Raw genomic sequence first — 14,246 nt, 5'->3', positions numbered from 1 at the left:
TGGTTTACTGTTTAATTCAAAGAACTAAAATGCCTCATTCTCTGCATACTGGGTTAATTGTGACTTTACCATAGACAGTGTTCTGTGTTGTTCCATCAACGTCTTGGGAGAACCAGCCAGAACATGGAGATAAAGAATGCAGCCCCACATCTGGAAGCAGGGGCAGGCCTGGGAGACTCTTCCTTTTTAGTTGAGAAAGGATAAAACTGTACAAGATTTGCCACAAAGAACAGTAAAAGGAAGTCCCTTTCCCTTTTTCTCTAATTTACCACCGCATACTTGCAACTAGTGTGAATGGAATACTGACTGGAGTCAAGTCCTGTCTCTGATTCCCAGTCTGCCTGCTTTTTGCTGTGTTGTCTTCGACCAAACACTTGCTTGGTCTGTTCCTTAGATTCTCCAACCGTTTCATTGTCCAAATTACTTTGAGCTTCTTGGAAGAGAAATGTGTCATACCAAGTGCTATTATTACTACCTATCTCCAAAGGGAGCCCTTAAATTTGTTAATATCGAATGGGCTGACTATCTTTTTGGTTAAACTAAGTAATGAAGCATGGGCCGTAAGTGTTTTTAAGCTCCTTGGATATAGAGGTTATATAAATACAAAGCAATATTATTGAAATGAAACTTCTTTAGGGCGTTTGCCAAGGGACCCGGTGTTAGGAATATTTTACGCGAGAAGATTAAATGAGGGATAGTGTAATGAAGTCTTGCTGCCGAAGGTTCCATTAGGGCCAGTTCTAAATCCCACTGGATATCTGGGTGAGTTAGAATAGGAGAGCAACCAAAGACTGGCTAACTTGAAGAATTTAAAAACCATTTTACTGCCTGCCAATGTAGTTCTATGGCTTCAGAGATTTCCCAATCTCATTACATTAAAAATTATCAAAAGATATTCAAAGATTCCTTCAGGATAATAATACCTTATGTGTGTTCATCTTTAAAAAAAAAAAAAAAGATTCCTTCTTCTAATCCTCAGGTTAAAAACCTCTGACTTTTAGAGATCAGATTTCGTTGCATAAGAAGCACTTTTAGTTTACCGTCTAGTCATTTTAAGATACATAAAAGCTGTATATTAGGTAGATAAAACAATTGTCATAGAAGAAGGAAAGTGGTAAGTATTGGCCAGGACCATGAAGGTTATGGGGCTGAGTACTGAGAAGATGAAATTTGTCTACAGTTTGCCCATAGCCAATCTCCTCCCTAACGTCTTCCCATTCCCTAACCAAACCCTGCCACACACAGCCAAGGACACTCATGGGACATCACAACACTCTCTGATGTGCCATTTTCTGGTGTCACTTTAAAGAGAGCTGAGAACAACAACAAAACTAAAAAATTGAATTAAAATAAGAAATACTTAATAAAGTATATTATAAACATGATATTCTCTCACTCTCTCTTTTTTTTTTTTTTTTTTTTTCTGTCACTCAGGCTGGAGCACAATGGCATGATTAGAGCTTGCTGCAGCCTGAAATTCCTGGGCTCGAGCTATCCTCCTGTCTCAGACTTAACAGTAGCCTGAGATTATAGGTGCATGCCACCACACCTGGCTAATTTTTTATTTTTCGTAGAGATGGAATCTTGTTTTGCTGCCCAGGATGGGATATTCTGTAAAATATCTAAAAATAACTGTAAAACTAAAATGTAAAATAAATGCCAGGTTTTGTCTGACTTCTGCCCCACTCTTTGAACACATTACAGGTGTTGCTGGATAAGTCACTCAATTCTTTCTGGGCCAAAGTATCTGCACTTGGTAAATCAGCACTATGAATAGTACCCTCCCTACATCACAATGCTGTATGAATCAAAGTAGGTCATGGGTATGACCAGGCTTAAAATTGTGTTAAGTCTTGTACAAATATGTGGTATTATTTTGCTGAGGGTTGAAGGTTGAAGTAAACAAAAATAATTCAGTGGAAGGTCAGAAATATTAAATGGTCTGAGAGGCACAGCTCATACTGAACCTTTACCTCACTGTTACCAGCCGTGTTACCTTCAGGAAATCAACAATGCTCTGACCATAATAAATGGGTGTGAAGTGGCTTTCAAATACAGGAAGTTTCATATGTACTCTGAAAGCAGAACCAAATTCTGTCATCTATCAAGAGAAGCTCCCTGTCTTGTCTTTCCAGTATGCTCTTGGCCAAGAATGCCCTTCTTCTGTTTTGCTTATAAGTTTATACAAACGTGAAGTGCTGGTATTTGAGCTTAGGTTTGATTAGTATTATTATTGTTTGAGACAGAGTCTCACGCAGTCGCCCAGGCTGGAGTGCAATGGCGCAATCTCGGCTCACTGCAACCTCCACCTCCTGGGTTCAAGTGATTCTCCTGCCTCAGCCTCCTGAGTAGCTGGGACTACAGGGATGCACCACCACATCTGGCAAATGATTGTATTTTTAGAAGAGATGAGGTTTTGCCATGTCGGCCGGGCTGATCTCAAACTCCTGACCTCAGGTGATCCACCCGTCTCAGCCTCCCAAAGTGCTGGGATTACAGGTGTGAGCCACCACACAAGGCCCAACATAAGGTTATATTCAATATTACTCAAAAGATGTTCCAGAGAAGTCCCTTCTTTGATTCTGATCGCTAGACCTCCCCACCTAAGGAGCTCTGAATAAGCACGCCCTGGCGCTCCAGCGCACACTCATGGACCGCCCTTTCTCTTTTCCCTTGCCTGTACGCCGCCTCAGAGCATGCTGCCTCTCCCGCTGGCCGCAGACCTCTCCTTTGGAGCTCCAGGCTACAGGGACAATCAGTGGCTGACACTGTGGGAGAGGGTTTCAGGATCCCAGAGGAAGTTGTGAAATCTGGCTCCAGTTCTCAGCTCAACAGACACAGAGTTGGGGTCTTTTCTGGACTCCTGCTCTGAGTCCCAGGCCAGGGGACGGATTCTCGGGCTGCACATCCATCAGCCGCTTGGATCCCTGCAGCCAGCCCATGGCCCCCTTGACTCCCCAGTGGTCAGAATCTGGCTCTCAGTGTGTCCTGCACACGACCTGGGCAGACAGCCAGGCAGGGCCGCAGACACGAGGCAGAAGGCTCTGGGAGCTTCAGCAAGGGCCGTCTTAGAAGCATCGGTAGGTGACCTCTATCATGAGAACATTCCATTCTTCTTCTATTCTCTCCTCTCTCCTTTTTCGTCTTCTCTTTCTTCAATTTTTACCCCTTCTCTCTTTTCCAGTGTGATAGTCAAGCCAGTGACACCTACATGTTACTGACTGCACTCAGAGCCAAAGAGATGTGCAGTCATTCCAAACTCACAACACGGCTACATCAAGAAATCCCTGTTTTTTTTCTGTCTCTGTCTTGTTCCAATTCTTTGTTTCTAGAACAACACCATCAATTAAGTCCCAGGAGGGCTGCAACCCCCACAGGCCTTTGTCTGTGCCATATAACCCAGGCTTTCCCTCTTGCAAGCTGGAAGCCACTGGAGTTTCCTCACTCTTCTGTAAAACATCCCCCAAAACCTCACATCGTCTTCTCAGTGGTCAGAACAGGCCCAGTGAATTGCCCAAAGGAGACAGTTAGGCTGGAGTCTACCAAAGACAGATCTGATTGTCTGCAGGGAGGAGGCAAAAAAAAATTTCATACCCAGCAAAGTTGGCTACTTAATTCTCAATTAAAAGAATTTTTTTTTTCCAAAGAGCAACATGTGCTGTTGTCTAAAAGGAAAAGTGGGAAATGTTGCTTGGCCGTTTGCTCAGGAGTTTTAAACAGTGACCATCCATATCCACGCCTATGTTCCTAAGAATGAAAAATAACAAGCATGGCCACAGGTGGATGTGACGAGATAGAAAATGGGCACAGAGCGAGAAGCGGGGTCTAAACAGCCAAGAATCAAACACCTCTTAAGCACAATTCTTGGTATTGTTCCATTCACTAAAGAAAAGGCATTTTAAACTTCAGCAACGTTGAGGTGAAGTCATTCCAGGAGCCAGGACGCAGGCATAGATGGCTCTCTGTCGCCATCCAGTGGATAAACGCTGCATGATCGCGAGATTCTTCGCTGAAAGGTTCCGTGCATCAGCCTGCATAAAATCACATTATCTCCTCCAAAGAATTGCTAAAGCTTCCAGAATGTCCCTTCTTCCCTCCTCCTCCCACCTCCCTCATTAGCTTCCTTTGTTTGTCTTGGAGATAAAGGGGTTTTGGCCGGCCTCTCCTTGTTGACTGAAAAACTCACTACTCAAAAAGAACAGCTTTTGTGGCACTTGGACCAAATCTGCAGTTCCCTTAATTGGTTTAAAAGATGGGGCGAGGGGTGTGGAGGGAGAATAAATGAGGACCAGGGAGAGACTGAGAGACCTGGCTCCCTTCTGAATGCCAAATGGTAAATAAGCCCTTTTTATTGACTCATTTGGTCTCAGTGCTACAAAGGCTGCTCTAATTGAGGGAGGAAGCAGACAGAAAGACAGTGGCTGCCTTTAAGTGACACTGGATTCTTCCTGGGGAATGCTCAGGTTTGTGGCTGATCTGGAGAACAGATAAGAGGGATTCGCCCATGGCCCTTTAAGTCCATGGGTTAGTGAACCCAGAAGGAAGCTCAAATCATCCCAGAATTTTTCTTCCAAGCACATACCTGGCTTTTCCCTCAGTGGGTCTCCCATCCTCCGGTTTATGCTCGGTTGCATCTGAGACAAGCTCACAAGCCAGGTCCCGCCTATGTCAACTGACCGCCAGCCATCCGTGGTGTCTGAACCCGACCAGCCTGAGGGTCAGTGGTCGATGACATGGGAGGTGTGGAGAGCCCTGAGATACTGCAGGCACTTTCAAAATGTGCACCCCGAACCCTAGGTTACACAAGGGTCTGATGTGAATCACGTATCTTAAACTAGTTTTACTTTTAAAAAAGTTAAATGCACTATTGATTGTCTCACATGTCAAATTTTAACACACTGGATACCAATAAGGTAGCCTGTGTGTCTGGACTTTTTACAAACCCAGGCCTACGCATGACTCTGCATATAACATTGTACATGCATGTATTTTTTTGTTTGTTTTGTTTTTGATTTTTTTTTTTTTTTTTTTTTTTTTTTTTTTTTTTTTTTTGAGACGGAGTTTCTCTCTTGTTACCCAGGCTGGAGTGCAATGGCGCGATATCTCGGCTCACCACAACCTCCGCCTCCTGGGTTCAGGCAATTCTCCTGCCTCAGCCTCCTGAGTAGCTGGGATTATAGGCATGTGCCACCATGCCCAGTTAATTTTTTTTTTTTTTTTTTTGTATTTTTAGTAGAGACAGGGTTTCACCATGTTGACCAGGATGGTCTCGATCTCTTGACCTCGTGATCCACCCGCCTCAGCCTCCCAAAGTGCTGGGATTACAGGCTTGAGCCACCGCGCCCGGCCTTGATTTTTTTTTTGAGAGAGAGTTTCTTGCTCTGTCACCAGGCTGGAGTGCAGTGGCTCGATCTTGGCTCACTGTGACCTTTGCCTCCCAGGCTCAAGCAATTCTCCTGCCTCAGCCTACCCAAGTAGCTGGGACTACAGGCATGTGCCACTACACCTGGCTAATTTTTGAATTTTTACTAGAGACAAGTTTCACCATGTTGGCTAGGCTGGTCTCGATCTCCTGACCTCATGATCCACCCGCCTGGGCCTCCCAAAATGCTGGGATTACAGGCATGAGCCACTGCACCCAGCCACGTACGTTCTTTTAACATGAACTGACTGTACTCATGCATATCTGTTCAGAGGACGTGTCTTCCAGCATCTGTCAGTTGTATAGTAACCAGGAAAGAGATGACAAGGCTTGGGATAACATCGTATTATCAATACTGCTAACATTTATTATACATTTTTGGATACTTTTTATTTTGTTTATCTCTTAGTGATAAAGAATATTAACAGATGTTAAATATTGGTAGTAATTCAACCCAAGGTTTTTTTTTGTTTTGTTTTGTTTTTATCCAGCTATTTCTCTTTTGGTCTCTGTATCAACATATTTGAGGAGCATCCAAAGAATGCAATATGAGCTGTTTATTTTAAACTGTTACCATTTGCCAATGTAGAAATGACAATTTCCCCAATATTGTTCTACCAGAACAAAACAAATATTATATTAATAAAGCCAGGGGTAAAAATTCCTCTTTATACATTGACGTTTATGAGCAGATTTCATGAACAAACACAATGGACCTCTGTTGTCTGAAAACGTGTATACAGAAGAAAAACATAAGCTGGAGTCTGTGATGTGTCCCTCCAAAATGCGTATGTTGAAGTTCTAACACTCAGTACTTTGGAATGTGGCTATATTTACAGATAAGGCCTTTAAGAGGTAATTAAGTTAAAATGAGGTTATTAGGGTGGATCCTAATCAACAGGACTGGTGTCCTTATAAGAAGAGATTAGGACACTGACACAGAGAGAAGACCATGTGAAGACACAGGGAAGAGAAGGCGGCCGTCTGCAAGCCAAGGAGAGAGGCCTCCTAAGACACTAAACCTGCCAACACCCTGATCTTAGACATCGAACCTCTAGAACCATGAGAAATAAATTTCCATTGTTTAAGCCACCCAGACTGTGGCACTTTGTCGTGGTAGCCCGAGCAAACTAATACAGAGTCAAAAATAATTAGGTTTGAAATTACCTACTTTGCTACGTACTACCTGCATGGTCTTTTAAAAAAATAGCTTATCGAGATATAATTTACATTATCATAGAATTTATCTATTTTAAGTGTATAATGCAATGATTCTTAGTATATTTACAGAGTTGTGCAACCATCACAATACCCATATAATCTTGAGATAGGCACTTACCGTCTCTGAGCCTTGATTTCTTCATCTGTGAAATGAGGTTAACACGTTTTACAGGGGTTGGTATTGAGCATCTGATGACATACATAAAGCATGTGATACATGTTTATTTCCTTCCTTCTCCCATTTTCTTATGACTCTGGTCCCTTCCATCTTAACCCTAAGCTGCACCAGAATTCCCGACTCACAGAAACGGGGAGATAATAAATGTTTGTTTGAAGCTGCTGAGTTTGGGGGTAATTTGTTAGATGGCTATAGATAATCAAGATACCCACTTGCCATTACTGTTGAAGAAAAAGGGTGCAAACGAGGCTGACTGCTTCAGAAAAGTCCCTGCTTAGCTTATTGACCAGCACCCTGTCAATGGTCAAATCACTAGCAAGCACCATGAGCCCACACTTGGCCTTTGAGAATCTGCTAACATTTCAGTTGCTCCTGGTTGCCACTTCCCATCCCCTGCAGAAAGCACAGCAGTTCATGTGTCCCAGGTCTCCTCAGATGCGCTTACTGCCCCAACACTGGAATTCAGTTCAGGTTGCCTTGTGACCTCAGCTCTCTGATAGGCTCGAAATAAAGTAACGATTTTGTAGATTGTCCAGCTTTTGCTCAATGTTAGGGTGGAAGCAATAGTCTCTTGTGGCTTTCTGCATCTTAAGTGGAAGTGGAGCCCCAGGCTGGGTTTGAATTTTGATCTCTCCCTTCTTTTCCTTCTGACCCAATGCTGTGACACAGGCCCCAGGAAGCCCATATGAGCAAGATAACAAGGCTCGGCTTTACTCTGAGTCCCAGTGTATTAGTCCATTCTCACACGGTAATGAAAAACTGCCCAAGACTGGGTAATTTATAAAGAAAAGAGGTCTAATTGACTCACAGTTCCACATGGCTGGGGAGGCCTGAGGAAACTGACAGTCATGGTGGAAGAAGCAACAGGCTCATCTTACATGGCAGCAGGCAAGAGAGTGGGCAAAGAAGGAACCATCAAACACTCATAAAACCATCAGATCTCGTGAGAACTCATTCACTACCATGAGAATAGCGTGGGGAAACCACCCCTATGAGCCAATCACCTCCCACCAGGTCCCTCCCTCTACCGGTGGGGATTATGAGGATCACAATTCAAGATGAGATTTGTATGGGGAGCCTCAGCCAAACCGTATCACCCAGCTCTGAACTGACTGGTCCCACACATTGATCCTAAAGTGACGGGACACTTCAAGGTGGAAGATTCAGGGCATCTGGGAAAAGCATTTGACTTGACTCCTTTCAGCATTTACATGGCTAAAGATTACTGACTACTTCTTAAGAGGCAGAGAAAGAACCAAGGTTTGTTGTGAAACTCTCGGGCAACGGGGTAACCTGGGCATGGTTTATTTAAAACTCTATTTGCCTATGACTACCAGTTGGTAAAACAACCTGGATCCACTGAAATGACCAGAAACCTGTGCTGTCCCTCATTCTGGCAGCCTCTGCTTTCTGAGTGCAATGTGTCTCTGGAGACAACGTCATTGATTAGATTGTCCTATTACACAAGTCTGCTACACATGTACTCAGATAAGTGGCATTGTGTTAGAGGGGAAAGCATGGTGTTGGAATAGCATTAGAATGGAGTCAGACACGATACTCTCTCACCCAATCCCCAATATGTGCAAGGGTAAAGGGTGTCACCTCAGATTTGGAGCCATGAGACACTAACAGATCCTATGGGGATATAGCCAAGCGCCTTGGCCTTGGTCTCATTAGTGCCAAGCTCTAGCCAGCTCAATCAATCACAGAAACTAGCACTTGTCTATGTCACACGTGTTTTCCCAGGACACTTAAGGCCGGATTTAAAGGAAAGTTACATTAACAGTAGTAATCCATATTTTGTTGAGTGTTCCTACCCTACTTGCTGTAATGGAATATCCAATCCCCTAACCAGTTCCCCAGTGTTACGTCTCAGGGCCTCAAAGGAGGTTTTACAATCCACAAGAACAAGCCCCATCAACCACAGTGTCGCGTCCACCTCCATAAGTTTCCTTCCATTGTCTCTTTCACTGCCCCTTTAATGTCACCAAAAACTATTGCCATTGAGTCCTTTAGCTTCCAGCATCGCACCAGCACCACGCTCCATGGAGTAAGGAAGAATCTCCCTCTAACTCCTAACGCCTACCTACAGCAACCACTCAGCCACCAGCACCATACCCTGTGAGTATACACACATGCATGCACACACATGTGTACACACACACAGGCCCCCGGCGACAAGGTCTCTCACAAGGATTCCCAAAAAAGAGACGTGTTATATCCCAAATCTTAAGGAGATCCTTTGTTCAGAGCACATTTTCCATTCCCATATGTAGAGTTCCCTTCTTTTTATTTCCCATAGACCCAGATGTGAACTCTGGTGCTGACAGAGAGCCAGCTCCACCACAGCTCCACCTCCCACCGCCTAAGCCCCCACCTCACCGACCCCACGCCCCATCCCTCCCTGTCAGCCAAAACCTCTGTACTTTCGTAACCAATCCCTTGGTCATAAGCCTTGTGCTTCACTTTGATGTTTTGTTTGCATGCAGATAGCATCTATTTTTGTGTAACTTAAAAGATAATACAGCAATTGCTACTAAACCCAGTAATGCTGGAGAAGGAAGACTCATTGCTTCAGTTTGCCTTAAAGAAGGGAGTCCCACTACAGTATGCTTTACGGTACAGTGAGGGAGATGAATATGATGGAATTATCTTAAAATGACAGAGGGGAAGTTATTTCTTTTCCTCTGCTTCTTGCCTGCCATCTATGGAGAGATATGTGAGCCATTGAAATAGAAAGTCTAAAAACAAAAGAGAGTCAATTTGGTTTCATATAATTTACCAACTAGGGAAGTCGATCTTAAATGGAGAGTGCCGAAAGTTCTTGGACTACTTGGTAACATTTTCGATTCAAATTCAGATCTCTAGTACCAAGGCCCCCTTATCTTTCCAATCCTGTATTACAGACCTTCTTCTACATTATCCCACTTAATCTCCATGATTAAACTGTGACGGCTATAATATTTGAAACAAAATATATTGCTTTACTTTCGTGCTACAAATATTCACTGTAAAAAAATCTGATAAAAAGAAACATTAAAAAATATCTATAATTCCTCACCTAGAGAAAAACCATTTCAGCATTTTGATACATGTGATATATATTATCTATCATCTTTTGCTATGCATATGTAATTTATAATATTATCATTTTGAAGCTACTTTTTTAACAAGACATTGGTGAATATTTTTCCATATGAGATATAATGTTTTTCTAGAACATGTTATGATTGCATGAAGTCCATCATATGTCATACACCGTGATATATGTAACCTATAAGAGACTTAAGATGTTTTCCATTTGTAGTTATTATAATAATGCTTTGATCAACAATCTAATAGCAAAATCTTTGCACATATACATGATTATTCCTCTCAGATTTATTTCTACAAGTAGAATTTCTGGGTCATGGCACACGTAAAATTTTAAGACTTTTCTTCTGCATTGTCAAATAACCCTCTAGAAAAGTTATAGTGATTTATATGGCCACAAGTGGTATAAAAATATACTAATTGCCCTACAACACTGTCAGTGATTTTATTTTTATCTTGGCCAACTTTTTGGGAAAAAAGTTACCTTTCGATTGTTTAAAATGTGTACTTCTTGACATTTACCAAGGAAATTAAATATAGTTTTCATGGACTTACTGGCCATTTACATCCTTTTCTGATGTGAAAAGATGTCCATTTCTTTCATCTGTTTTCTATTAAGTTGTTCATCTTTTTCTTGTTGATTTCTAAATGCTTTTTTATTAAATCTTCTATCTGCATTATAGATATCTTCAGGTTAACTCTTCCATAGGCACCAAAAATATGGTCACCCAGTATGCCTTTTAATAACATTTAGTATTTGATACATACGTAAGTTTTCATAATACATTTTTACTGAATAAAATTATCTCATCTTTTTCTTTATGATATCTGTACTTTTCAGCACACTTAGAAGAGCCTTCCAAGATTACTAAAAAATTACTTAATTATATTTTAGAATTGTGAAGTTTTGTTTTCACATCTAAACATTTTCACATTTGTTTTACTTTGGGTGTGGTCTGAAGGCGAGATTTTATAAACTGTCTTAATTAAATGGCCGGCCATTATTAAGCAATCCATTCTCCTCCCACTGACTTGAAGTGCCGGTGTTACCACACAAGATTCTGTCATATATTGACTGTATTTCTGTTCCGTTCCCTTGATGTAGCACATGGGTCTCATCGGTCCCACCTCTTGCCTTTTCCATGTATCTGCTCTCCCACTGGGAAACCATTCCTTTCCCATCCAAAGTGAGCACTGGTCAGCTGTGTTTAGATCTCCTTGAAGAGCAAAGGATGAAAATAATAATTCAACACAGACACCATTTTAGACTTGGATATTTTTAATTTTTAAATTGACACTCTTTAGAGTGTCATTTCAAAGGAACTCCTTCCTAAAGAAATGGACTTTAGTTCCACTGTTTTCGTTGCTATAAGCCATTAGCAACACTCGGCAGGGGGAGGGAAGAGTCCTGTTAAAACACTTGTCTCTCTCTTTTTTAACCCTTGAGTTACATGAAGACCTAGTTAAAGGAAGTGGGGAGTTGGCCAGAGCAGCAATGCTGTACGATGCACATTTATAAAGCGGGGAACCATGACCTACCCGCTGGACCATCTTGTCTGCTGCCGCTCCTTTAACATGGTAGAGTAAGAACCCACTTATGCTCTTGAGTAGTGTAAATAGGCCTTTGACCCTGCACCAAAGACCTCTATCATTCACTGTTCTGAATCTGTTTCTGGTCAACTCAGTTGGCCCGAGTGCAGCTCTAATGAGGCTGAGGTCATGGGTTCAATACCAGTGTGGTCTAATTACCAATAAGTCAACTGTTTTGGGGCCTCAGCTTGTACTTCTCAACCAGGCCAGCCATTTTGCATATGCCCAGCTTTGGTCACACAGGGGACAAGGTGAGAGACCACAGATAAATCAGAACAAATCTCCCACCATACTGGGACGTGCCCTCAGTGCCCTGCTGTTGGCAGGTCAGTAGCAGGATTTTGGATGTGAGCAGCAAGACCACATTTTTACATGGGCACCATGGCCATCAGTAATTGGCACATGCTACTCCACATCCTGTGGAGAGGCTGCCAAACTCCCATCTCAAAGGGCTTATTATTCTAATTTAGAGGATAGAGATTTTGAGGGGAGGGGGCCTAGTGCTTTAACAGGAATGTTTTCAGTTACCACCGATGTCCAGGAGAACTCAATCAGAAAACTGAATGGAGATGTGACACTTCTTTTTAGTTTCATTTTTTTTATCATGAGGTAAATAAAAACATGTTAAAGATAATTTAGAGAACGAGGAAAAGAAGAAAACATCTAGTCTTACCAACACAATGCATGTACAACTAGACATTTTTTTGGATTTGTTACACATTCATTATTTTAGCGCATTGCACAAATAATATTCAACACAAGGAATAAACATTTTTAGGTAAAATGAAAATTGCCTGCCCTCTCTAACAAAGTGACTCTTTTAAATTTTCCCCAGAAACTTCCAGTCCTGACCCACAGAAGCACCACGTCTTGAGTGACTCCTCATAAGTGAAGAGGTCCACGAAGATGCTGGGCCACCAACACAGCAGAAAGCCCATCATCAAACTCTCCCAGGAAGCAAAAGACACCTTGGTATTCTCGATACCACTCATCACACACCAAAGAAGTTTCTAATAAAAAATATGCAGCACGAATATCATTTGGAAAACATCAAGAGGGGGAAAAAATCCTCCCTGCCTGATGTGAGCTGGTGCTCCCCTTTGGAACGTACTGTAATTTCTCATGGAAACACTTTGTGAAAAGCCAGTCGTATATCGTAGCCCCCAAATACGAGACCGCAGGTCCCTCTCACCACACAAAACAGCTGTGCCCTCACAGGAAAGGTCATCTGCTGCAGTTGTGTTTCTTTTTACTTTTAAAGAAATGTCAGGCCATGTTTTATGCGGTCCTTATGACAGGGTGCTGTTTATTGTATCACCAAGCTGCCATAACTTCAGGACGAGGAAACTGCCATTATTTGGAGAATATATATCTTTCTGACTTGCAGGAAAGATGAAAATTAAGAACGGCCCTGTTTTGGAGTGGGTATAAGTATTCTTTGACAGTCTCCTACAATATTTCAAATATCTTCGTCAGACCCATAAAACCTGATGCTTGACTCCCTTGGCCCAGATGAGGCTGTGCTGGAGTGAAGACATTTATCCCAAGTGTGGTGCCAGGCTGCCCTTGGCAGATGTTTTGAACACAGACTTTAAACCAGCTTACTTGGTGCCCCCCAAGACACCAAGGCGTTCATCAAGAAATCACATGACATCAGGAAATAATCACAAGAGCTAAGGCTGATCATCTGCTAGCTTCTGTGTTAAGCAGTGCACGGGCATTATCTCCATTTATCCTCACATCTACAAGGCAGTCACTATTAGTATCTCTATAAGATATCTGCAATTAGATATCCTTATTTACAGGTAAGAAAACTAACATATAAAGACATCAAGTAAGGCCAGGCACACTGGCCATGCCTGTAATCCCAATGCTTTGAAGGGCAAAGGCAGAAGGATCACTTGAGGCCAGCAGTTGGAGACCAGCCTGCACAACATAGCAAGATCCCCATCTCTCTAAAAACGGAAGGAAAAAAAAAAAAAAAAGCTTTAAAAATTAGCTGGGCATGAGGTGCATGGCTATAGTCCTAGCTGCTCAGGAGGCTGAGGCAACAGGATTGCTTGAGCCCAGGAGTTTGAGGTTATAGTGAGGCTATGATCACAAGCTATGATCATATCACTGCTCTCCAGCCTGGGCAACAGAGTAAGACCCTATCTCTAAAAAAAAATAATAATAATAATAGTTAATTAAAAATAAAAGAAAATCAAGTAACTTGCTCCAAGTTCACACTGCTGGAGAGTGAGGGTGTCAGGATTCAAGCCCGTAGGACCTCCCTCAAGCAACACGTGTAATCAACATGTATGAATCATGTGATGTTTTCCAGGCGCTGTGGTCCCATATAACAATGAGTGTCTTCACACCCTTTCCATGTTGCTGTTACTATCTCAATTTTCTCCAAGATGGTATGTCCCCTCCCCACTGTAACGCAACCATGGGACAGCTTGCATTTGAAATCAGGTCTGCATGACCTCCAATTCCATACTCCAGTCCCGAAGTTCTTGATCTGCAGAGTTTTCTAGATGAGAAGTAAAGGGAGTGTGAAACATTTTCAAAACTCTGCTCCAGTTCTTCATCATCTTGGGTCAGGAGGTAGTGGGGAGGCTGGCGGTAGGCATGTGATGAACTCACTTGCAAGTCCTGTTTAAAATCCTTACCCGGTTCTGTTTCAGTGTGTTTCCATACTCTAGGGTAGGTGAAATTCTAGGAAGTCCAAGATGTTTCCAAAAACAGTTCAGATCTGGA

This window comes from Saimiri boliviensis, chromosome 13, assembly GCF_048565385.1.
Source record: "Saimiri boliviensis isolate mSaiBol1 chromosome 13, mSaiBol1.pri, whole genome shotgun sequence".
NCBI classification, from domain to species: domain Eukaryota; kingdom Metazoa; phylum Chordata; class Mammalia; order Primates; family Cebidae; genus Saimiri; species Saimiri boliviensis.
Note: the sequence above shows the minus strand (reverse complement) of the source record.